The 27805-nt window shown below is 39.6% G+C and overlaps 1 protein-coding gene across 2 annotated transcripts in view; it reads right to left on the reverse strand.

The window, feature by feature from the left end:
• sertad2b (SERTA domain containing 2b) overlaps positions 1 to 27805 on the reverse strand; it is a 61515-nt gene that overhangs the window by 16285 nt on the left and 17425 nt on the right. The window contains exon 1 of one of the 2 annotated variants that reach the window (XM_034682778.1): positions 8642 to 8774. The exons of the other annotated variant lie outside the window; for it this stretch is intronic. The gene's annotated coding sequence lies outside the window, so the exon portion shown is untranslated. Of the gene's footprint in view, positions 1 to 8641; positions 8775 to 27805 lie in introns of those variants that run through there. 2 annotated transcript variants of the gene reach the window in all.

Genomic DNA, 27805 nt, shown 5'->3' on the forward strand with positions numbered 1-27805 from the left:
GCCTCGTGGAGCTGAGAGCACAGTGGCTATGCGGCAAACACCAGTTGATACTTTTTTACGTTTTTGGATGCATATTGATCGGCTGTCAGTATTTCCGTCCTCTTGGTCTGACATAACAAGCTGAGTGGAACAAGTAAGTTTCCATGACAACGAATGTTCATGTTGCAAACTGTAACTTTAACTTGTACGGTCAAAATGCCCTCACTCGACTTACTAGTGATTTTTTGACCCCACTACTGAGCTCTCAGAAGTTTACTGGCAAGGTCAAACAGAACCTAACTAGTGTCACTAGTGGACAGTGGGTCTTCATAGTGTACTAATAAACTTTTAAGTCTAACTATTTATCTAATAAGGTCAAAAAGTTAACACTTGTATAATAAGTTGATAACCTGTCCCTTATTAGTCAACATGCCAGAGCTTTTGCTGTCTTATTCTTAACTAGTAAGGTTGTAAGTGTTTGACTAATGAACAAGTGAAGTGAAAGACTGAACTAGTGACTGGCTCTAGATAACAAGTATAGTGAATAAATGCTCAAAGGGCTTTCCATATGCTGCTTCAACTCTTCTGCTTCTTTTCACAGACATCTGTCTGCTGATAGATTCTTTCTGGGTTTCAGACATTAGGAGCACTTGCAGACATGCATGAAAGTTGCCACAGTTTGACATGATCATCAGCACATCATTCTCAGGATTTTTTTCCACTTAAATGTCAACTCCCTCTTTTGCATGGTCCTGCAGTAAAACAGGCAAATGCCCTCAACAGGAAAAAAGTATTTGGGGATTTCCCCAAATGACTGCTCTTAAACCACACAGGAACTATCTATGCTACTAAAACCTGTACATGACACAGTTATACTGTCACAGGTGTATCATTAACAAACTCAGTTCTTCTATGTGGTTTAAATGGTTAAATGATGAGTGGATGTTTGGTTGGTTTGCATCAATTACTGTACATACTGAACATTTGATAACTGAAACAGATGCAGTATTCATTTTGGCTTAATGTGATTTTTAGCTTACATTTGGGGTCTGCACTTTGAATGTCAATCTAATTTTTAAAACAGTGTACGATGCCACTTTTCTTCAAAGACAGTTTACCCTTCATGACCGCAGCCAGCTGTCTCTCACAACCACAGCACCAAGGGGACGAAAGATGGAGAGACACGGTGATTGTGCAGAACAAAGTGGCTCAAAAGTAGACAGAGTTATTTAACAAATGAAGCGCATCTATGATGCATATTTTAGGATAATTGGTTATTAATGCAGCAGACATGTAAAAAAAACTATCAGGCAGCGGAGTAATATGTCTCAGATTTTAACATCCAAAGATGGCGAGCCCAAAAAGGCTTTCTTAAAAGTGCTAACAGCAGATCAATTACTGTGGTCCTCAAAGCACACGCTTCCAAGAGATTGACAGGAGTGTGCGAGTATGTTACAGAAATTATAGCATTGATAAGGGTCGTCTTCTATTTGGACCAATACAATATTTTCAATATCCATTATAGTAAACAAGCTATTACAAATTCAAGTATTAAAATTGTGAGAAAAAAATGAATGCTTTTTCTATATTCTGCTAAATAATCACAAAAAGTTTAATCAAAATTGCTCTAAATCAAATTAATGTTTTGAAAAAATCCCAAAAGTCTGCAATTTAATTTTTTTTGTCTACTGTGATGTTGTCCCTTAGTTTTGTTAATGCTTTCTCTCTCTCTTTTTTTTGTAATTCTCTTTTTATTGAAATATCTTGTCATAACACTTTACAATACAATCTTAAAAACATGAATATTTCTTTCCTTTTTAGTAAAACAAAATGCGTATGAAGTAAATAAAATAATAATAAAAAAAACACAAAAAACAACAACCTGATGTTGTTAACACATCTAGTGAGAATTTACCCTAATATATATCCAAATATCTCAATTCTAAAATCATTTTTCTTTTTTCAGTCATATAAATCAACTGGACCTTCTTAAAAATTGCACTCTAAGGAACAGCCATATAAGCCAAGAGACAGGACTAGAAGAAAAGTAAAAATAACTAATGTAAGTAAAGTAAATAAAATAAATAAAGTAAATAAAATACAACAATAATGCTTTCTCTGTCTTAAACATGCAAAATAAAGTTTATGTAATGTACTAACCAGGTGTTGCTATTTTATTTGTATTGAAGATAGATCTAAAAAGTATGATGAAAACAGACATCTCCCCTGGCCGCCCAAAGGTCTCCTGCTTTCAAAAGTTTAAAGGTCATGGATGTTTCTTCATGAATGATTTTGTAGCTAACTTCAAACCAATATAATCATGAATGTGAGCTGTGTTATGGTTTAAAATAGTAAAACTTTTGACTACAGTACTTTGTCAGATATCCTAAAAACAGGCAGGAAGTTTCAGAAAGTGAGAAACACTTTTTAACATTTAAAAAAAATGTTCACCAGCATGTTGACAGACGAAATTAAAAAAAGAAGCCAATAATGCACCCAATAACAATGTCCACAAACTTGTGTGTGTGTGTGTGTGTGCGTGCGTGTGTGTGTGTGTGTGTGTGTGTGTGTGTGTGTGTGTGTGTGTGTGTGTGTGTGTGTGTGTGTGTGTGTGTGTGTGTGTGTGTGTGTGTGTGTGTGTGTGTGTGACACACAGTGATCATAAATGCTCACATGACAGAGGTCAGCTGGGTATCAGACAGGGAATTCACTACCATCTCTTACGTAATGGCAGACCTGGTTACAAAACAGTTCAGTTCAGACTGCGCAACACACAGCATCACATTAGTAAAGAGGCTCCAGTGTGTGTGCATGGTTTAAAAGAAGGGAACATAATGTGTCTGTGTCTATCTGTGGAGGATTTCTGTGTGTCAAGTTTCCACTTTTTGGCTAATGAATGCTTTACCATTCATTCATGAGACATTTGTATCTGAATTAAACACGATCTGTAGATGCTTTAGTGTTTTACGAACATGTTATGGTGTCAGAAGTTAGTAAGAATGATTCAGGTAATCAAGATTATCAGCGTTTTAAAGGTGTAATGTCTGAGTGGGGGTCGGAAATGTCAGGGACAAAGCAGCAGCACTAACATGAAACTATTTCCCTCTGACTCGTCCTGAAACTGAATCAGCTTCCTGTTCATTAGGTTACAAATAGTTTTGAGGTACATTGTTATTTCTAAAAAGAAGACCTCACTGACAGAATTAGGCCAGTCAAAAACAAGAAACAGCTTTCAGGATTAAGCACAATAATTCAACTGCAACACAAACTAAGGCAACCAAAATGAAAGTGAAATTGTTAAGGTATGATCGAAACAAAGCCGTTAGCTAAAGGCAGATATAACTAGCCACTGAATATAAATTAATCAAGAACCACATTTATGAGACAGTAACAAAATGATGATGAACAAAGAGACCAAACAGGAGCCTTGGTATAAAGGATGATTCCTGTATTTTCAAACCTGGGCCCTATTGGGTTTATGTATTTTGAGCTCTAAATGACTACAAGGTAAGATAACAGGTTACATATGGCACCACTAGAAACCACCGTAACATCCCGTCTTCAAGTCCACCGGACTCAACAAAAATGTAATTGTAACTGGTGGGACACAGGAGTTGCATCGACTACAGATGTTGTTGTTATTCTGTGACTTTGTTTTTTTTAAATGGTCACTTTCATAACCAACAAACACTTGTGTTACATTCAATAACACAAACAACTGATCAAATGAGTCAGCAACAACCAAACATCTCGTAAATTCTGACTAACGGACTAGTTTAAAGGTAGAAAGTGCTCAGAAAACAGGCAACATTGAGCTTCATTCTTTAAACAAGGCTCAACACCAGTAAACAATGTGAGGGGATGGTGGGCGTATCGATTCTGTGGTATTGATACATCAATTCTCACACACTACTCACTTGAGTATCGATTACTCTAATAAAATATTGATACTAATTAATAAATGCAAAATAAAAGAGCGTGTGTCACTTCTGATTCTAGGCTGTTTTAAGCTTTCCACTCAGAGAATTTAAATAAAAGCTGTTAATTATTTATGTGTTTTTCTAAATGTATTTCACTGTTTAAAAAAAGGCCACCAAAGGATTTGCATATAAAAGTTGTTACATGAACAGTATTTGTCATGGGAGTTGTCTTTCAAGCATTGCATTTTTTTTTTTTTTTTTTAAATCACTGAAAGTACCAGCATTGGTATCGGGTATCGAATAAATTGCCAAAAAAGTATTTGGTATCATATCAAATCAAAAAAGTGTGGTATCGCCCAGCACTAATGTAAAGTTGGTTTGCACTGCATGGTTAACACTCCTTGTGTCCTCCTTATCATCCACAAGCTTGTGCTGGTTACACATTGCTGTGGTCCAAATATGACAGATTGATCCGACACAGACAACAACATACAACTTTATCTTCATTTTCTTGATCAAGATACAGCCAAACCTCACCGCGATGCAAGATGTCATCTGTACTTGTTTACATCCTGGTAGTGAGGCATTAGCCATTCACTGGACAAAACATGACCCGCATTTTTGGTCTACAATAATAAAATGATTTATAATTCCCAAACACTAACTCTGGTGCCCACTCTTGAAGGTGGCATTGTTGGACGGTTTCGTTGTCTCAATGCACTTATCCTTTGTAAAATTTTGGTTTTAGTTAACAGCGTCTGGCAGCTTACATTTATCAAGGATAATCATGGTGATATTGTTGGACATCTGTTAGTGACAAAACAAGAACTTTTAAATTACAAACTCTGACTGGGTACGATACCCCCAAAGGATTTTGTTGCAGTCAGTTTGACAGCAGAAGCTGAGGCAACCTACTGAGGCAATTACAACACTTTTTATAGCTATTAGACCCTTAAATATGAGTCCAGGTTTACAGATACAAGAAATATTCTTCAGATATTAGTTAAAGAAATAATCTACTGTGTCACGAAGACCACATATTAATTTAAAGTAAAGTGCAATAAGTGACAATGACACAACGCTGTACTGTAAGTACCATACAACTTACATTTCTGGTCATTAGTGTGTCTGCACACAAACTTACTCACTCTCTCTCTCTCTCTCTCTCTCTCTCTCTCTCTCTCTCCCTCTCTCTCTCTCTCTCTCTCTCTCTCTCTCTCTCTCACACACACACACACACACACACACACACACACACACACACACACACACACACACACACACACACACACTGTTAAGTCTATAAATAAAAGGCAGAAGAAGAGAGCAGATTTAGGTCAGCAGACGTGTCTACATAAGCGCTGCACTCCTTCTACCGAGCCTCTACAGGGAGGAAACACAGCCACACACTTCCACTGACGAAGCCTCAGAAGCTAGAGATCCACATCGACCACATGTCTGGTCACTGGATGTACAGTAGCATCCACCATATTACTGCAGTATTACTACTGCAGCATGCACACTGTGTAACACAGCAGTGTGGGTCTCATTTCCACAGTGAACACCTTGTTACAGCAGCACCGGTTTCAGTGCTGCAAGTGTCATCATTTTTACTGCAGGCAGCACCCCTATTACTTAAGTATAATCCTGGTGAATGCAGTATTACTGTGCTTGAAGGCTCCCTGCTGCACTGTGATCCTTATTACCATTACTACTTAGAGGTTTTCAGCTTTTGGAGGTATGCAATATAGCGTCCCCTGCTATGAACATCGTTTATAGGTTGGCAAATCAAACACAGCTTGTTAGAGCAAGTCAAAACCTTAAAGGTTGTCAACACAAGCCTGCAGTAGTCCTCTCTCTCATTATATCTTATGCATTTTAATATTAAGGCCTTTCAATTCCTCAGAAGATGGAAGATTTAAGTTTTCTGTCCTGTTTAATGGTGTTGTCTTTTTGTTTTTGTTTTTAAATCAGAAGAGTTTTTCAGTTATCTTTTGAGTAAAAGCTGATCAGAATTGAAGTATTGCTGTGTTTCCTATCGGATTTGTTCCAGGTAATGAAATTGTGACATTTTTGAATGGTCTCTGTGCTCTACGAAGAGCCTGGGGACCTCCTGAGGGGCTGCCCCGTTCAGTAAAACTAGGCTTCCTTCCTCTCACTGTGGTTATCTGCTCATGGACGGTATAGCTGGGTTGTATAACTCTGCATCACATCCTCCTCCTCCTCTGATGATGATGCTCAGCTCTGATCAAACAGGCCCCTGTGGTCTGATGTGTGAGTCTGTGTTGTGGGTGCCGGTCCAGACAGAGTAAGGAGATTCTGAGGTGACCTGCGTGTAGCTTGTGGGGTCACAACACAGGAGCAACAGAGTGAGGAAGTGGAGGTGTTGACTGTCATTTTAAGGGCAGTCTGCTGTGGTGCACGTAACAAAAGAGAGGCCCCTCCACTCACCACAACACACAGACTGACTGAGACAAGCACTGGAGACCAGATCACACAGATTACATATCTGTACTTCACAGCCGGTTTAAAGGTGTCAATAAAGACTGAATTAAAGACTTCATTACAGGTCTAGTTACACCATGAGGCTTTTGTGTAAATATGAAGTCTGGGTTTTCTATGTGCTTTTGTTTAGGTGTTAAGATTAGTCATAATACTTTCATAATATTGCATCGATACACAATGTTGCTCTGTGTTGGCTCCCGTCAACGGCACATGCATTTACTTTTTATTATACTCATAGACTTTGTGTATTCCTCTGCACAGATTGCACAAAAAAAGTTGTATTATTTTGGATGTTACTGAAAGTATTCTAAATAACAATGCAGATCACTCTGATCTGGTGGTTGCATAACAAAAGCAACCTTGAGTGTATCTTCATACCAGGACAGTTTTTCCTAAAACATGATTTCAAACGTCAAAACATGCTGCTCTTTTAGGGGTGGGACAAATCATTGATAGAGACAAAACAGCAACCTCCTCAAAATATGAAGCCCATGCGGAAGTGTTATAAACTGTGGTTCATTGAGCGTGCGCTTGAGGCTGGCTGCAGAAACAACGGAAACCACATACACACCAATTCCAAAAAGACGATCTTTGCAGCATTAATAAACAAGGTTTATGGTTTAAAAAAAACGGATTCGGTCTAATTTCTCTATCGGCACACACTGAACAGGGGTGAATTTTTTCTAACACGGCAGTTCAGAAGATATTCAGATTACGAGTTTTGCCCATTTAAGGACATGACTGACTTGACTGACAGGCGGGAAAACTGTAGCTGTTGGCGAGGAGGCTCAAAGCCCGCCTCTTTACCTCAACAGAAGTTAGGTTGCATTCAGCATTTCCAATATGGATCAAGCCGACTATTGCCTTCAAAACAGCGCTCAGGAAGATGGGTGACGTCACGGATACTACGTCCATTATTTATACAATATGATAAAGACATATATCGTAGAGCTGGACGATATTGACAATTATCACGATAAATATCAAATCATTATTTCTTTCAAATTTAAAGGTAGATGAGTGAAAGTTGAAGACAGTTTGTTAGGTCATGTCTGGATTTAGTTCTCTGATAAACTTCTTGAATCCTTCAAATACCTGTGATATGATTGGCTGTTCAGTGCCGTCTTCTTCTGTCTAATGTTTGGTGGCATCTAGCGTTAAAGCGCTCCCTCTCTTTTCAGTGGTTGGGGAGTGTAATTAGAGGTTTAAATATATCAAATTTGTATTGAACATTTGTTATATCTATATTGAGAAAAAATATATTGCAATAATTGTCGTTACTCATTTATTGCTCAGCACTAATGTATTGTCATTCTGACTTATGTGATACACATCATTGTACTGTTGTTGCCAAATATTGATATTTTTAAAAAATATATATTGCATTCAATATTTTCCTTTCAGTTTGAGGCACCACAACACTACTACACAACTCCTAGTGGAGGCGCTAATAACATTATCCTACACTTAACTTATTAAAGTTATTTTGTATTCTTCAGTTATTCAGATATCATGATATTCTGTTTTATGACTGTCTTGGGATTAATCAATTATTGCGTGACAGCTGTGTTGTGATATTATTGTTATTATTGATATTGTAAGAAATGTTCCAGGTGTCACATCGATTGTCATATTGGGGAATAGTGTCACAGAAAATCATGTCGTGTCGTGAGTCACCGAATATCGTTTATTACATGGTGATATCGTGACCCATGATTGTCGCCGACACAGCCATATTACGACACATGTGTGCAACTACGTAGTAAGCAAGTCATTATACTTGTCAGAGTTTACTTGTCAGAGCACTTTGGGTCATTCAGAGTAATTAAGAAAGACTTTTAAAAATCAAAATAACCTATGAGATAATATTAATTCATAACACTATTCCTTGTGGAAGTATGTTCTTATGTGTGAGTGTATTTAGAGAAAAAAAAAAGTTGATCAGACTTCTCTCCGTGGTGGTGAAGCGGAAAGTGTCGGCTCTGTCTCGGCTGTGAAAACTGGAGAAGTTTTCTATAGATAAATCGGGTCAATGAAAGTCTACTGACCGACGATACCCTGTTAAAACTTTTCCAACCAGACCCCCACTGCCCACAGCACTAACACTGAAACACCTCCAGTCTTCACCGTGTCTATTATTCATTAGAATTACACTGCCTTCACGAAAACGAACATACGTCCCTCGGCATGTTTAAGGCTACTTTAAGGACATGTGAAAAACAGAAGCAGTGTCCTACCACATCCAGGTCCGCCGGGCTTCGAAAGAGAAACATGGGGGGATTTAAACAGTCCAGTCGGCTAACAGAAGAACACACCGTCCTCGCTCCCGGAGACTCTGACACACAATGGCGCTGATAGGAGGAGAAAACCAGAAAGCTGCCTCCGCTCACAGGAACGCTGCTGCCTTCACGAGCTGTCGGACATTATTCGCGAGGTAGGATGCACGTGTGCCTTACATGCCGCAATCATGTCATTAGAAACAAAAATCTCAAAAAGATACGAACTATTCATTGTGATACACAGATACCCACCGGTAAACATTTGCATATTTAACCCTCCTGTTATGTAAAATTGACCCATTTTAAAGTTATAAAAATCTAAAAAAGAAATGGTTGAAAGTATCATTTCGCATTTCTCATGTCACAGTTGATGAAAGGCTTGTGGTATTCAGAGGTTCATTCCATCTTAGGCAATATATGCCTTCCAAACTAGCTAAATACGGCATAACAATCTGGGCAGCATGAGACAGAAGAGGCGTAATTCATCAACATCAATACAATAAAAAAAAAATTGAAAATGTGAAATAAAATAAACAAAAATCTATATCATGTAAAACCATTGTATTTATATTTAGGTCTTTCCAATGTATAATAAAAAAGTTTGAACATGAATTTTATAAAAAACGAGTGAGTTATCCTCATTGAACCATGAGCTGTGAGGATCAAAGAACACCATTGCACTAAATATTGATTTAAATGGTTAGTAATGGAGTTAATGAGATTTAAAAAAGTCAACTTTTGCGTGAATCGTATTAACGTTTAAGACAGGATGTAATGATCGATGTGTTACATCAAAAAAGAAATGAGGCAGCTGTAAATTATAAAATGCATTGAACATATTTTCAATGTGTCTTTGACTTAGAGAAGGTACAATTTACTATGCACATGCATCCTTGATAGTGGTCATCATCAGCATCTTAGATATATTTATATTGCAACAAACTGACATTTTGGCGAAACCTATAGCAGTCAGTCTGGATTTCATGATTTTTACAATAATTGTAAGCCCCTGATTTATTTATTAATTATCTATTATGGTATCTTTACCTGAAATATTAATTCGACCATTAGTAGTGCAACAACGACTTCAGGACTGTAAATACAGGGTACATTTTGTCACAGACTTAAATTTACGAGCGGCACTTGAAGGCAGCAGAGCTGAAACCGAGCAGCTGCCCAGAGAAGTGGCGTCGTCAACTTTGCTCCGCCCACACACACATACACATACACACACGCACACACACACACAAGAGCGCACGCACACACACAAGCTCCGTCTCAATGTCTTCTGAGTAAACTGAACACTTACAACATTTAAAAGCTGAAATGGAAACGATACCTTTTCACATAAGGAACTGTTACTGACAGAAGAAGGTACTTAACATCGTTTTTTCTTTACTTTGTCAAATACTGACAACTTCTAAATCACTAATTTCTTCTTTTATTGACAAAGCTATGGGGTCGCAGGATTGATCACTGGACTGATGGTTTTGTCGGCTGGTTATTGATGCCAGTGTGACCCGGAATGCAACAGATGGCAGGAGGGTGTCCAGTAAACTCTAACAAAACGCCTCATGCAGACAAAAACAACAGCAGAGCATCCTGGGGTAGAAACTGGGCATCTCAGACCGTTTGTGCCCCTGATGCCCTCTACTGCACACTCACCCAGTTGTGCACTGATACGGTCACAGCCACAATACAAGTCTGCCTGTTCATTCAGACAGGTTGTCGCAAGTATTTCCCTCTATTGGAGTTTTTTTTTTTTTGGTGTACCTCAATAGTGAGCACAGAAACATTTAGTGTCTCTTCTTGTAGTGGTGTAAAACAGCTTTTAGGACTTCATGGTGCACTAAATCTTCCAGAGTAACTGCCAGGACGGACACACATACATACACACAGAGAAAGAAAGAGAGAGAGAGGCACAAAGACATCTGTGCATTACTGTGTAAGATTTTGTGTAAAACCTTTGTGAATATATGCCACAAATTGAAGCCAAGGTGGCATCTATAATCACAATAGTTACCCACATCATGACGGTTTCTGTCATTTTGTTTACAGGATCAATCCATTCAAAGTTATAATACAAAGGAAAGATAACCTCAAGGCTAAAAACATGCACGCTAAGTATAAGCTTGGTTGCTAACTGGACAATACGTTTTTTTAAGATTTTTATTTCTACCTTTGCTTCACTTTCTCATCACTGTTGCAAACCCATGCTCTCTGTGGACACTTTTTTTTTTTTAAAGATTTGAAAGAGAAGGTTTTAGGATGATGCAAACAAATTTAAAACCAACAACTGTTGACTGCTTTTTGAATCTTTTACTCTCTGTTCAGGTAAAGTTCCCTAAAGTATAACACAGGACTACATTTAGGAAAACAGAATTGTTTTGCTTTGGGGACGAGATCTACGACTTGCAAAAATTAGTGCCAACCTTTAAGGATTCAAGGTTTTTTATTGTCATACTAACACAAGCTGTCACATGAGATGGAACAACATTTTGTTTCTCAGGTCCCGTATAAAGTCACAATAAGAACACATGATCAAAAAAAGAAGATAACAATAATAAATATAAAAATATAAATAATGTGCATATGTGAGGAATAGACTGAGTTGTTATGTAATAGTGCAATTGAATGTGCAAATGTACAATGTGCAAATTTTTGAGGTGGTCCATTTTATTGTACTGTTCATGTCAAAGTCTGTATGGCTGAGGGCGGCTGAGACTACAGCCTTATTCAGCATGCAGGAAGAGGCACATAAACATGTATGACTGTTACATACTGCCATATCAAGGCAGGGTGCTTATGCCCCTGTTACGTCCTGTCTGTATATGCAATGGGGAGTAATGGTGAGGCAAAGTCGTTTTGCCTCCGATCCACCGTCACAGATAGTAACAGATGTGAAATGAGGGGAATACGGTGGCGACGTGTATAGCGTTGGAGGCGGGGGACAGAACAGCACTGTATGTATGTGCATGTCTGAGTGTGTGTATACGTGGCGCTTCGACTGTTTGTTAACAAGCCGATCCTCTCACACTCCTTCAACACCAGTGAAAGCACACACTGGGAAACCAATATTACGCTGTTTCAGGGTGCAATGTAAAAAGGTAGTGGTGGATTGTGTAATAGGCCTATGATACACAGCTGTGTTTATTTCTAGCATTTTCTTACAGGAAAGCATTTGAGTGTTTTGTTTTTAGTGCCTGGAAAGGCTGTGAAAAGTACTTGAGTCTGATTGGTCAAAGACCTTGTTAAAAAAAACAAACATATTAAATCAATTCACGGAAAGAGTCCGGCACATGTTACTGCTGCCTGTTGACACTGTGGCAAAAATATTAGTTACCACCTCAGGCTGGTCTCGAGAGTCGGGTAATAATGACAGTTAGTGAGCAAAGATGTGAGCGCAGCCTGAGGAGCTACATGGACATCATCCTCCTCTGATAGTGAAAGTTGGAGCAACATCCTGTCCTGCAATCCAGGCAACAGCAGCAGAACTGGTGAGAGTATCTCTAAATTGCTGACCTCTACAAAGTAACTCAACCCATGAATGGTAGTGGTAATATCAAGTGTTAAAAGTTGTCGTCCAGCAATGAGGCTAAGAATGCATGGAATGTATGACTGATGTGACTGCCGGCAACACTTGCTGTTTGTTTGATTGTTGTTAGCTGTGTTTAATGTATGTTGGATGTATCTATTTTTTTCTATGTTTTGATTGTTTTTTTTATTTTTTATTCTCAATGCAAAGCACATTGAGCTTACGCAGAATCAGAAGGACTACTTTTTTTATGCTGTATAAACAAATAATTTTAAAATCTAGAAATCAATAAATAATGTCTTCACAGAGTCTCTAGCTTACTTTACCAATCTAAACCAAGTCAGCTTCCACTCTTTCATTTTGAAACATGTAACTTCTGCTCCCTTTACACTCTGTGTCCACATCGCTAAATGATTTAAAAAGCTGTACAGTGGTAACCGTTGGATACGCTGCCCACTAAGTTTTAGTCATAAAACTCCTGCGTTGAGTTCTATGCCTTTGACTGTATTAAAATGAACAACATAACAGCTCCCCAAAAGTGAAGTCACAACAATTGGAGCTCCCCCTGCAGACTGTCACAGCCTGAGGGACGCATCATCCCATAATATTTGATTTTAGGTTAGGGTTTTATGAGCATACTGCATCAAGTGAGGACATTGAGATATGCTGTATGGGTGACAGCATTGTTTTAATGCGCATAAAATATGTAATGAATATATATGTAATGAATATATATGTAATGAATATAATATGTAATGAATATATATGTAATGTATGTGTATAAATCTTATGTGCTTTGGCAATAACATGTCTTTGTTCATGCCAATAAAGCAAATTGAATTGAATTGAATTGACTGGTTGCAGCTTAGATCATAAAGCCCACCTCTTCCATTTTTACAGATTGGGCATGAGTCAGACTTTGACATGAAAATACAAGTCACATGAACTTTTCTCAATCATGGTTTATGATGTTAAAATAAGGTCTTTCAATGCTGATTTATTCCCAAATCTTAAGCTAATTTGATTCACTTGATTGAATATAAAAAAACAGGTATAACACAGATCTGCAGCCCTGTAGAAAATGTGGCTATAAAAGGGGATATTTTAGTATGGACTCTAATGGGACTTCTTTGGATTTTGGAGCCAGCCTCAAGTGGACACTCGGGGAACTGCAGTTTTTTGCACTTAAGAACTGGTTTCATTTCTCAACACTTGAGGTTACCACTTGGTTTTGATACACAAAAGCCACAGTCACGAGACAGCCTGCGATGCATGATATGCTTTTATAAAAGGGTGAAATGACTCAGCTTAGTGTGTGGAGACAGCAGAGATTATGGAAATTGTTGGTTAAACAATAATCCTGTTATGCTGTTATTCTAAGCAAAAGAGATTCTGGGTAAATCAGTATCATGCCAACAGTTAAGGCTGAATGAAACATCAGCTGGAGTACAGCACACAGACGTTCATGTATACGTAGGATATGTGGTGAATGGAGATCTGATTTTAGTCCTGCGTTCATCTCTCTGGACTCTGAGTTGACTCATGAATGCAGAGCAGCGAGGAGGGATGGCTCTAAATAAAGATTTCAGGTCAAAAACAGGAAATGGCTCAGTGAGCAGGGAGGGCAGGGCCATAGCAACACCAACTGGAGAGCTGCGCCCACAACATCCCTCCCTCCCTCCCTCCCTCCCTTCATCTATCTTTATTTATTTCTCCCTCGCTCTTCTTTTATTTCCCTCTGTGTAAATCTGCCTGCATGGTGCTGGTCTGTCTCGCCTTTTTGCTGTTGCTCTATCCTCATTTTCCTTCTCTGCCTCTCTCTCTCATTCTGCATATTCTTTCTACTGTGAACATTTATTGATAAGGTCTGTAGCTTTTTTCATTTTACTACAATTACAGGCTAATTTATTGTTGCAAAAAAGTACCATAAATTAAAGACAAACCTCTGAATGTATAGGACACAAAGCTCTGCAGCATTCAAAAACCACTAAATGCTCTGTTCACTGTAAATCGTCTGTCTTTGTCTGTGCATGTATCAGGTTGTGCGAGAGTGTGTCACTATCAGTGTGATCCTGACTCATGGTGAGTCCACTGGTCCCACTCATCGCCAGCTCTGTGCATGAGACTACATGTTGCTGCCATTCGTCACCGCGCTGCACCTTTGGGTGGTAACACGCAGGATTATGACCGTCACTAAAGTTAGTTCAGTGACCATCATGATCCATTTTTACTCACTATGACAGCATGCAGGGAATTTCTTTGATATTAACAACTTCCAGAAATTCACACAGACACAAGAGTGGAAAAATGCGAGGATGACGACAGCATACACTCAAGCACACAGCCAGAGGAACTGATTCACACATGCAGCACATATGTGGCCAATGTATTCAGCTTATCCTACTATTGCGTATTTGTTTTAGTGATGAGGGGGTCACTATGAGCTGTATGGTCACTGATCCGATCAAGGGCATAATTAGCTCATAACATTCGTGGTCGCTGGCTTCTATGTTGCAGAAAGTGCATTTTACTGTTGTATAACATGACTACAATAAATGTTACATTAAAAACACTACTACTACATCTTCTGCTGCTTCTTACAGTCAGTTGTGTTAAATACTTGATTCTGATTGGTCAGAACACCATAACAGTGATTTATTCTCACCAGCAAAAGCAACGTTGGGGCGACCAGATCACACATCCCATCAAATGGAAAAGAGTCTAGCATATTCAACCTCTGCCTGTTGACAGTGTGGTAACAACATGAGTTACCATTAGAATTCTAAATTGGTTAACATTGTGTCAACTAAAGTGAAACAGGGGGAGTGAAATCTGTAAAACAACCCACTCGCTATACATTAGCGCTTAAATGTTGGAGACACTTCAGCTACTGTCATCACTGCTACAGAGAGGAGAACTACTTACAAGGGAGAGCCCCTTCAGTCTAATGCAGCAGTCATTACACCAATGACAACCTCTGGTGTTGAAATACGAAGCCAATGGGGAAGTGCAAAAATGTGCAGTTTCACATATGTCCACTTGAAGCAGGCTGCAAAAGCAACAGAATGCCTGTTAGAGCCTTGTTAAAAGACAATTTAAATTAAACACATTTACAGCCTGGTTTGAAAAATGGGTTTGGTGTCCATACCTAATTTATTTAAGTTAAAGGTAACAACTGCATGGAGATGGATGGTTTTATATTATAACTGTTCTGTTTTGATTATATTAAGGCTAAGAGTTAAGCACATTTTGGCATAATTAGGGGCGTGGCTGATTTGGCTGACAGGTGGTTGGGTTCTGGTTGTTTGTGATGCAGCCAGATTATATCCTCATCTCTAGCTCTTCATCCATTCTTAGATTTCCTATATGGTGACAGCCATCTTTGGGCTTAATAATGTCTCTTCAGAAACTAACGGGTGGCGTCACTGAGACTACATCCATGATGGATACAGTCTAAACCAACATGCATACTCTTGCTACCAAAGTGCCATTATGTATTTATCAAATCTGCAAACTGTAGAATTAAGTGCTCGACAACAGTGAGAAATTTAACATGGCTCGTTGGCTCTGTGGCAAACTGTTTGAAAAACTGTATAAAGATTAATAAAGAGGAATTATTCTTGAAACATAAAGTAAAAGGACTAAACTGCAGGTTACATGTTGTTTCCTCAGCTTGACTCTGTGTTTATATGCCATCAGTTTAAGAGGTGCACACATCTCCTATCATCCTAACTTTCTAACTCTGTAGGTTTAATCAAAGTATGTGGCAACAAGAGAGGATATAAATGCATAAAATGTCAAAATTCTGATAATAAACATTATCCAACTGCATGTGTGATATGCTTACTACATCAGAGTTGCTACTGGGCTGAAATGTTGAGGACGGCAGATAAAACATCTTCTTTTACGTCTTTGTTACAATCAGCGCTCACGCTGACACAGTTCTGTTTCAAAGCTTGTGCTTCAGTATTATCATCGGACAGCATCTACTTTGGATGAATTCCTTATGTGTTGTCATTTTCTACTGACAAACTTTGTGTAGTTCATGATATTAGATGCACATACTGGCAGTAGTTTGCCTGAAAATTCACATTCAAGAAAAAAATTGAGTACAAGAGTGAAAACTAAAAAAGGTCTTATTATATGTGACACAGCTCTACTCATGTTGTTTCTCAAGTTATTTCTCTTTTCTAAAACAATTTATGGAAGCTAAATAAAGAAACTGAGGCTATTTAAAATATCCCAGCATTCACAAAACAGTGAAACACAACAGTTCTTTGGTTCAGTTAATCAGTTTGTATTCAACCATTATCTCTCTACCTCTCTCTTGAAAGCTACAAGTGGAGAGACGACCTTGTTCTACTGCCAACATATTGCTCAGCGTAGATGGTTGAGGAGGACTGCGGAAGAAAATGTTAAGTTTTCTTGCATAAAAACTGGAAATGATAAACCCAGAGGGAGGAGCACAGGCAGGCTGATTCCACCTTTGATTAAAAAGCTTTTTCAAGATGTAAAAAATTTGCAAATGCTTTGAATCCATGTGGTCGAAAAAACTGAAGATCTGACTTTGAGACAAAAAGGAGCACCCTAGTAGACACATAAAAGTGTGAAGCCAGATTTTTGGGGTGTGTGAAGAGGACCGGAGAATATTATTAATACTATTAGACATGGGCGCGGCACAGCAGCCCAACACAGAGAAAAGGGGGAGGTAGAGAGGGAGGGAGGGAAGGGGATCAGCACCAAAAACACCCATCTGCTTTCTTTCCCATTCTCTCTCCCTCTCCCTTTGTCTCTACCTCCTCCCATTCTCCCTCTTTGTCTCTTCACCTCTCTCTCTTTATTCCCAGTCTCTGTCTCGACCACGGCCTCGACCCCCCAGGACCGTTAATCCACGACATTGCCTCATTTATCCATGATTTTGTGCTTTTCTATTTTAACTGATACACCCACAGAGAAATGTAGAGAGACACAGAGCCTGTTGGTGTGTGAAGTAAAATCTCTCCAATCATCTCCCTCCACACACACAAACACACACACACACACACACACACACACACACACACACACACTCACACACACTCACACACATCTCGTCTCGTCGTCTTCCTTTCTTTTCGTTATGTTGAGACTTCAAACACTTGTTAAGTGACTCATGCACTTCAAAAGGGGGAAGTACAAGTTTAAAGCAAAGCGAGTCGGCCTCCTGTAGCGCTGCCATTTTAGTTAAACATGCTCCAAAATGTAGACATGCTGCCTCGATTCAGACGTGTTTTTATGAATGATCTCAGTGTCCTACTGTGATGCTCAACAGCAGCTTATAGTGTCATGTGGAAGTTATCATCAGGAAACAACCACTAATGAGAACAAACATTAACTGTACATTCAAGAAGAACGATAACTTCAACTGAGGTTTCCTTAAAATCCTTCTGTGTCTAATCTGAATGTACAGTCTGAAGGACAAAGAAACTGCCCCCTGAGTAACAGGCTGTTTAACATGTTTATTCTCCACATCTTCAAACTGCATAATGTGAGTCAGACAGGAGCACATATGTAATCCAAGCTCAATTTAAGGACAAACATTTTAAACACTGTTTCACTTCCTTAGCATTTTTTGAAAAAGCCCGTCAACAGCTTGTCAACAGTGGCTCTATTTATTGCTCATACTCGCAATGCATTGAAATGCACTTTAATCAAAATAAGAGTCACGTTGTAGTGAGCTGTTTTGGAGGAAATCCGACGTGGAGGAAAGTAACATGGTTAAAAGGAAAAGATCCCCTAAATTGGCTTTTCTGTCTACCTTGTGTTTTAAACGTCATGAACGTGCACCTGCAAATTAAAGACAAAATTCTGCCTAATGCATGCAAAATATAGAAAATCTTCATTTTTGTTCTGCAGATGGTTCAAAGAATGCATGAGGTCTGTTGCAACAGCTCTGGATAAGATGTTGCTTAAACAAACGTGCAAAGTCAACATTGAACCATGCCCTGAAAGTAGTTGGTTTTCACCATGCAGACCTGAGGTACATCTTAGTATAATGTTCAAACTATGCAAAGGAGAAATAAGACAAAGCATTATGTTGAGGTGATACTTATTCTATAGCATGTGCAAAGTGTTGAAATAGCCAACTACAACATTTGTTAATATACAGCCTGGCAGAAATACACCTTGTGCATTGTTGGTTTGATTGCACACTCCTCCATTTAAGGCAACGAGCCAAGCAAAAGAGGTTTGCAGTGCAGCTCTAGGCAAACTGGTCTCCTGCAATCTGTCTACATGCTTCCATAGACATGGAACATGTCTACTGAATTTAACGTTCAATGAGGGCAACAAGACTTATGCAGGAATACTTATGTTGACGTTTCTGTCCTCATTCAGTGACACACCCTTAAACATAAATGAGGCAAATGTCACGTGTAGTGGCTATTTGACTTATATATTTGGTCAACTTACAAAACTTAAATCTCAAATCAAAACCCGGCCACGGGGCACGGGGAGAGTAGATCTCACACGGTGTCCAAAAAAGTGTCAATGTCCAGCCAAGTATTCAGTCTTTTGGTGGTTTATTGTATAACAAAAGCTTCACTCAAAAAAAAGGTAGCATCTCTTTCAAATCTCCCGGTAAAAAACCATTCACCATCCCCGGTGTATGCCCCTCCTATATCTTACCTACCCGTATATATAGACGTCACCCGGTGCAAAACTATCAACCTATAAAAGTGATTAACGAATATATTAATACCCCTATGGCATCAAAGTTAACTACCTTAAATCAAATAACAATAAATAAATCAATTGATTAAACTAAAAATATCAAACATACGAAACAATGTAAATAGCTCCAACATCACGTCTTCATATTTATGGTTTAAGTTCCTTTGTAGAGATGAGCAACATCGAGATGCACGCCAGAACTGCTGCAGTTTGTGCATTGTGTCTGCTAAACGACATTGTAACATTGTAACATTGTAACATTGTAACATTGTAACATTGTAACAGTTGCCTAGATTGCAGGGCAGGATGTTGCTCCACTTTTCCCTATTAGAGGGCAGCCTGAGGAGTCCAGTAGCTCCTCAGGCTGCTCTCACATCTGTGCTCCGTAACTGTCATTAGTTCCCCGACTCTCAGGACCAGCCTGAGACAGAAGCTAACGTTTTTTGCCAGTGTCAACAGACAGAGGTGAAATGTGACAGAGGGTTGATTTGATTTGTGTGTGATCATGTTGTCTCTGGCACATTTTCTGCTGAGAAATAATCACAATTGTTTTCATCATCACCCTTTGCAGGTATAACCAATCAGGATCAAGTATTTTTGCCAGCTGAGTGATTACACGCTAGGTACCAAAACTTCTCACTTAAGCTGAGAAAATGAACTTTGTTTTTGTTTACCATAGAAAATAAAATATGTCTGTTTCATAAATAAGATTTGTTCAGTATCTTTTAAGTCCTGTCCTTTGACCTGTTGACTCCCACTGATAGCATTCTTGGGGTAGACTTTGGCGCCCTTCTTACAGCGTGAGTGATTTTGTTGCAAGTAGAACTTTGGGGATGCAGCACAAGGTCGAGGCTGGGAATCGAACCGGTGACCACTTCAACAAGGCCTATAGCCTCTGTATACAGAGCATGCGCCTAAACCGCTAAACTGTCCCTGTCAAATCAAAACATTAAACAGGAGGTCAGCTGACGATGATGTCATATCTTGAGGTGAACCACAAAATATTTCGACAGGATAAGAATGAAAACAGGCTGAAATTAGAGTCAATATTTCAGTCACTGTCATGTGATTAATCAACAACTAAAGAAATATCTCACATCAGTCTTATACTTTTTTAACATAGCTCAAGATCTGTGGGATGATTTTTATCATCATTCTTGTCCAAAACTAGGAGGACACTCTTACTCCTGTGCAGAGACTGAAGAATTCAGGGAGGAAGGTCTATAAATAGAAACTTAACTTTTCATCTTGCAAGAAGAGAACTTATTGTGCTTTGACTAAGAACATGAGAAGGAGAGAGAGAGAGAGAGAGAGAGAGAGAGAGAGAGAGAGAGAATGCAGGAGGGAGGTGTGTTTACTCACGGCTGTGTGACGCCTCTAGTGTCAGGTGACTTACAGGAAAGAGGTTGTTGTTCTCTTTCTCTCTCTCTCTCTTTCTTTTGAGTGCTTTCTGCTTTGCCTTGTTTCATAACTTCTGATGTTTCTTTCTCCGTTCGCTGACTTCACTGGCGCGTTGTTTATCAGAAACCTGAACAGAGCACTAAATGTCTAACACAAACAAGAGGTTATGCCACCAAATCAAATTAGAGAGTGAATTATTTGATTTGAAGGAAGTCGCTTGAAAGACAAGACGCTTTCTAGTGAGTGAATGAAGTTTTGTAAGCCAGTAAGGTCATTATAAAACACTTTAACAAGCATCGTAGACTTCAGCACAGAATCACTGCTGTCTGTTTTTATGGCTTTGCTCAGGGCTATGTGAAAAGTTACACTAAGTCTTTAATGTGGGTCTCTCTCTTCTCTTCTCGCTCTCTCTCTCTCTCTCTCTCTCTCTCTCTCTGTGTATGTGTGTGTGTGTGTGTGTGTGTGTGTGTGTGTCCATTGCACACTAGTGGATGGGACCCATTCCAGCAGGACAACTAATCGATAGTCAAGCAGTAGATGAACACAGATAACAACAGGATAAAGATGTTCTGAAACTTCCTTCGTTTGTGACCGTTACATAGAAATGTTGAGAAATGGAAAGTAAACATATGGAAAATAATATGTCTTAATGTGAAGTTATGTAAAAATATTAGGAGAAAGATTTAGTCTTCAATATTTTGAGAAAGACGTCTAAATGTTCAGAGTAAAGTATTTCAGTTTTGGTGTCATGACCAGAACAAAAAAAGCCTGTTTTGAACTATGAGCAAGAAAAGTTGAAATGTTGGGAGTCATGTTTTAATGTTAGTATAAATTTAAAATGTAGATGAACAAATTAAAATATTAAAAATGTTCAAATCTTGGGAATAGAGCTGTTGTAATAAACTAATATTGATGATAAATCAGCGGTGGGCAATATGGCCTAAGATCAATATCATGATTATTGAATATTTTAACTTAATAACAATCAAGAATGATTATTATTTTTGTTTTTTCTTAAAAAAGAAAATAAACATCTGATTTTTCTATTTTAAGGTGTACCATAGATAAATATTCATTTTGATAAAAAGAACATGAAAAGTGGGTGATTACACATTGAGATGTATTTCCATATCTGCAGGCTGTGATGTTACAGAAGAAATCATATTCTAAACGAACACCAAGTGCTATTACAAAAGCTCTGGTTGCAGCGATTTCTCTCACACGCTGCTTATGATGCTTTCTCCTCTTTGGATCAGTTCTACAAAAACTAAACCGAGTTATGTAGGATGCAAGCTAACCATAGCTAGTGGGCTAACATCAGCAGGCTAAAATTAATCCATCAGATCACCACATGGTCTCATCTGGTATAAGCAGATTCACTAACCTATGTATTTGACTGATGCTGGATGACACAGGATTGTACCTTTATGACTGCCAGCATAGCCACTGCACCTACTGCACGCACCCATCTGTTTCTGAAGCACTGTTTTGAGGCTAATCGTCGGCAGCAGCCACATTGCTGCTGAGCCAGTGTGATGTAAAGAGGCGGAGTTTGAGCCTCCTAGCCAACAGCTGCAGTGTTCCCACAGGCAGCTGTGCCTCTCATTGGGAAGACTCTTAATCTCAATATCTTTGAAATTGCTGCGTTAGAAAAAAAATCACCCCCCCTCACAGTGTGAGCTGATCGAGAAATGAGCTCTCCCGACTACACTCATCTTTTGTACCAGGCTGTAAACATGTTTATTTCTGCTGTAAAGATCGTCTTTTTCCTATTCATGTGTATGTGACTTCCGGTACTTCCGTAGCCAGCCTCAAGGGGATTCTTGATGAACTGCAGCTTTTAACACTTCTGCATTGGACTCATATTTTCAGACCGGAAGTTGCCGCTTGTGCACGCAGCTTGATGCAATTTAAAATTTGCCTCATTCATTGTGTACTGCAAGCAACTATTTTGATTTCCAAAGCATGCTCGGATACATAGCATCATGTTCAAGGCAGGCAGCACCACTTTTAACATATTTGCTTCCTCATTAGGTCATAATCATACTATAGGGGAATGGTGGTATATCATTGAGTAAACCTTGTGGTGCTGGTTTGATTGAAAAGACTCCTCAATTTTACCACTGACCAATGGAGGAGGGTGGCATGACTAGAGATTAAATGGTCACAGACAGTGGGTATCTCAAAAATAACTTAACTACAGGTGGCGAGTAGGACTGCAAACTCCACATGGCAAAAACAGAAAGCTAGGCAGCTGCATAGAAACTTTACTGAACATAATGGAAATTATTGAACAGGTAGAATATTTACACCAAATGTTGACAATACAGTTCAAATGTCATAATCAAAGCCAAACGGTCCAGGATGAAGTCAAAATATGAGAAAGCTTTCAATTTGAAATGTTGAGAGTAAAGTTATCATGGTGAGATGTTAGTAGAAATGTCAATAATAAAATCAATAAAATCCAAATGTCTAGAAAAAGTTAAATATTTAGCATCACAGCCCTTTTGATGTTGAAATTCCAACATGGTGTTTTTACTCCACCCACTGAACCCCTCGGCAGCATAACACTGATGTCCCAACATTGCATGGTGGCACTGAGGAATCACCAGACGCAAGACTTGTAAAAAAAAGTAGTGCGAGTTTCCTCTTGAACAGAGGGTGCAAGATAGTGATGGGAAACCACTTTTACGTACAGTGTTTTATGAGAAGCCTTATAATTGACCAATTTTGTGCATTTATTCTTTTACAAAACCATTCTCACCCTAACCCTAGGGTTAGGATTATGATTAGGGTTGGGGTTGGATTAGGGTTGTGATTAGGGTTAGGGTTAGGATTGTGATTAGGGTTAGGGTTAGGGTTAGGATTAGGGTTAGGGTTGGATTGGATTAGGGTTAGGTTAGTTAGGATTAGGTTAGGGTTAGGATTGTGATTAGGGTTAGGGTTAGGGTTAGGATTAGGGTTAGGGTTAGGGTTAGGATTAGGGTTAGGGTTGTGATTAGGGTTAGGGTTAGGATTGTGATTAGGGTTAGGGTTAGGGTTAGGATTAGGGTTAGGGTTGTGATTAGGGTTAGGGTTGTGATTAGGGTTAGGGTTAGGATTAGGGTTAGGGTTAGGATTAGGGTTAGGGTTAGGGTTAGGATAAGGGGTTAGGGTTAGGATTAGGGTTATGATTAGGGTTGTGATTAGGGTTAGGGTTGTGATTAGGGTTAGGGTTGTGATTAGGGTTAGGGTTATGATTAGGGTTAGGATTAGGGTTAGGGTTAGGGTTGTGATTAGGGTTAGGGTTGTGATTAGGGTTAGGATTAGGGTTAGGGTTAGGATTAGGGTTAGGATTAGGGTTGTGATTAGGGTTAGGGTTAGGATTAGGGTTAGGTTTAGGGTTAGGATTAGGGTTAGGGTTAGGGTTAGGATTAGGGTTAGGTTTAGGGTTGTGATTAGGGTTAGGGTTAGGATTAGGGCTGTGATTAGGGTTAGGGTTGTGATTAGGGTTAGGGTTAGGATTAGGGTTAGGGTTAGGGTTGTGATTAGGGTTAGGGTTAGGATTAGGGTTAGGGTTAGGATTAGGGTTAGGGCTGTGATTAGGGTTAGGGTTGTGATTAGGGTTAGGTTAGGATTAGGGTTAGGGTTAGGGTTGTGATTAGGGTTAGGATTAGGGTTAGGGTTAGGATTAGGGTTAGGATTAGGGTTGTGATTAGGGTTAGGGTTAGGATTAGGGTTAGGTTTAGGGTTAGGATTAGGGTTAGGATTAGGGTTAGGGTTAGGATTAGGGCTGTGATTAGGGTTAGGGTTGTGATTAGGGTTAGGGTTAGGATTAGGGTTAGGGTTGTGATTAGGGTTAGGGTTAGGATTAGGGTTAGGGTTAGGATTAGGGTTAGGGCTGTGATTAGGGTTAGGGTTGTGATTAGGGTTAGGGTTAGGATTAGGGTTAGGGTTAGGATTAGGGTTAGGTTAGGGTTAGGGCTGTGATTAGGGTTAGGGTTGTGATTAGGGTTAGGGTTAGGATTAGGGTTAGGGTTATGATGTTAGGGTTAGAACCAAACTCATGCAAACAGAACCAGAACCAAACTCAAGCAAACAGAATCAGAAAAAAAACAAGCAACCGAAACCAGAACTAAACCAGAACCGAACAGACCCGAACCAGAACCAACCAGAACTGTACAAAAACCAGAACCAGAACCGAACCAGAACCGAACCAGAAACCGAACCAGAACCATACCAGAACCCGAACCAGACCGAACCAGAACCAAACCAGAACCAAAACCGAACCGAACCAGAACCAAACCAGAACCGGAACCGAACCAGACCCTAACTAGACCCGAAACCAGAACCAAACCAGACTGTACCAGAACCAGAACAGAACCGTACCAGAACCGAACCAGAACCGAACCAGAACCGAACCAGAACTGTACCCAGAACCAGAACCGAACCAGACCGGAACCGAACCGGAACCGAACCAGACCCAACTAGAACCAGACCAGAACCGTACCAGAACCGAACCGAACCAGAACCGAACTCAAGCAAACAGAACCAGTACCAACTCAGTTAACAGAAACAGAACCAGAACCAAAATCAGGCAAACAGACCCAGAACCAGAACCAACTCAAGCAAAACAGAACCAGAACCAAACTGGAGCAAACATTATTAATGTCCACAGGTTGGCATTGAGAAAAATCAGATGCCTCAGCTTGGATGGCTGATCCGATTTCTCCACTCAGTGAGTATTTGCCCGGTCTTCAAAAAAGACTCTCTCTGAAGGAACAGATGTACAGGATACACGCCTCCCCTCCATCACCTGTATCCTATATCCTCACATGTGATTGGCCGCATGGCCACCATGCTGACCAATCAAAACAAAGTTCTGCTGTGAGCAGAGCTGGGGCTGAACACTGTGAGAGCTAAGCAGCGAAAGGAAAAACTGGGAGCCGGCTCTCTCTTGATGCGAGCCGGCTCTTCTGATTCACTATAAAGTATCAGCTCACAGAGCCGCAGTTTCTGATCATGACACATCACTAGTGCAAGAGGCCATGTATGAGAACAAATACACTCTAAGGTGTAAGATTGATTTATTGTTTGCATTTGTGAATAAAGTCACTATCTCAATGAGCAAAAAAGGTTGAAATTCTGTCAGAACAAGGAAAAAATGCTAAAATCACGAGTATTCTCTTCAATTTTTTCCTCCTGCCTGACACAAACACACTCCTCCTGACCATTCAGACAATGTGAATAGAGGAGGCAGTTGTTGCTCTGGAGGGAAGTTGTAGTGCTGTTAGTAATACTGGTAGTGACGGTGCTGGTGTTACTATCAGTAGAGGTGTACAGTCATAGCAGAACAGAGTGTAAGAATAGCTCATTACAGACACACACTCTCCTGTTGTATCTTACTAGTCTGTGCATTCCTGCATACCATCACTGTCTCGCCTCAAACAATAATTCTGCAGTGTTTTCAAAAGTGCCTTCAACTCAGACTGAGCTGCAGAGAAAACTCTGCAGAGGGATCCTGTAGCTGAAAACAGGAAGGTCATTAATCTTCGAGAGAAAGCGAGCCGACTCAAAAGTCACGGCACGAGGAAGCAGCCACGGCGCTTCAGCTTTAAAGACAAGCAGCCAGCAAATACGGTTTAGTTGGTAATCCATCTTTCTTTTTCAGTTTTTCCACCCGCCAGAAGCTTCATTTCACTAACCCTTCTCTTCTAGTCACATCCACAGAGAGAGACGGAGGGTTTGCTGCTGACTTTTTTTCTATCAGGAGGGAGAACTTAAAGGAAAATAAAAGAGAAAATTATTTAAGTGATGGTAGAGAGGAAACAAAGGTTTCAAATTCATGTTTCTATGAAATTAGCACACAGTGCTCTCCATTTGAAATAAAATTTGGGTCTTTTAGTGCAAATCTTATCAGCAGCCAGAGAAAAATCTGCCCCCTGTTGTATACTTGCATACATTTTGATTAATAAAACTTGAGAACGGTGTTGGTTTTTTATTTGCATTGGTATTTTTGTAAACCAAAGGAGCATTTCAGCCTCTGTGCAGGAACTGAAGAATTTTCGTGAGGAAGGTCTATAAATAGAAACCGAACTTTTCATACAACAAGAAGAGGACTTCTTGAAAGAGGCAGAGCAATGAAAAAAGAAGGAAATGTTCTCAGTGAGGATAGAGAAAAATAAGATTTGAAGTTTTGTTTCCTCTTCTGCTGCTCATGCAGAGTTGTGATCAAACCGTAGACTGTATGAAACATGGATGTAGCCCCAGTGACGTCACCCGTTGGTTTCTGAAGATGTGTTGTGAGGTGTTATGAACAAAGATGATCTCTGAACTGGAAATGCCAACTTAACCAAACTTCGGTCAACCATTGTTAATTGTATTCTCTGTCCAAACCTCAAGTCCAGACTCCAGTCCCCGCTGTTAAAGTCTGAGTCTGAGTATCTACATAACACTCCAAGTCAACTCCTCATTACATTTTTTTACAAGGCTATCCAAATCTTCTCCTCAATGGTTCTTTTCCATCTCAGACATGTTACGCTGCTCTTCCTTGCATTTGCTGTGAAATCATTGAAAGGGAAATTTTTGGCACTTCTGTAGGCATCCTGTTGCTGCACAAGATGAGGAGTGAACGGGCATGCAGGTGGTTAATCAGTGTTTGAAAAATCAGGACTCAAGTAGGGGTGCAATGATTCATCAACCCAGGTCAACAAAAATCTATGACAAAATTAGTTACCAATAAATGTAATATTCAATAATTAGTTGGTGACATCATGTCATGTTTTTATGCTGTGCGTGGACATAACATTGTTTTCTGGAAATGAATGGATGAAGAGTGACACATCTTGACTATCTCTGTTGAGAGCTGTGCATTCAAAACAGTGACCTTGAAGCGACAAGTAAAAAAAAGACAGCAACATGAAAGCGGGTGCTGCAAAATCACTGCATCATCTGAGCATTTTATCCTCAATGCTGCAAAGACAAGAGCTGGCATCATCTCTACAAGGGAACATGCTTTCCATGGGAGCACAAGGGTAATGTGCAAGCATTTGAAAAGAAAGTACGTTGGAGGCTCGCTTTTAAACATGGACTGTATAAAATATGGACGTAGTATCCGTGACGTCACCCATCTGTTCCTGAGCGCTGTTTTAAAGCCAATCGACGCCGGCAGCCATATTGGAAATGCGGAACTCAACCAGGCATAGTGTGACATAAAGAGGCGGAGTTTGAGCCTCCTAGCCAACAGCTATGTGTTCCCGTCCGGGAGTCAAGTCAGTCATGTCCTTATTTGGGCAAAAACTGGTAATCATAATATCTTCTGAACCGTTGCGTTAGAAAAAAATTCACCCCCGTACAGTGTGTGCCATTAGAGAAATGAGCTACGTAGAGCCAAGCCATTTTTTGAACCAGGCTGTAAACATGTTTATTAATGCTGCAATGATCGTCTTTTTTGAATTGGTGTGTATGTGGTTTCCGGTGCTTCTGCAGCCAGCCTC

Source organism: Notolabrus celidotus, chromosome 4, assembly GCF_009762535.1.
Source record: "Notolabrus celidotus isolate fNotCel1 chromosome 4, fNotCel1.pri, whole genome shotgun sequence".
Classification (NCBI taxonomy): Eukaryota; Metazoa; Chordata; class Actinopteri; order Labriformes; family Labridae; genus Notolabrus; species Notolabrus celidotus.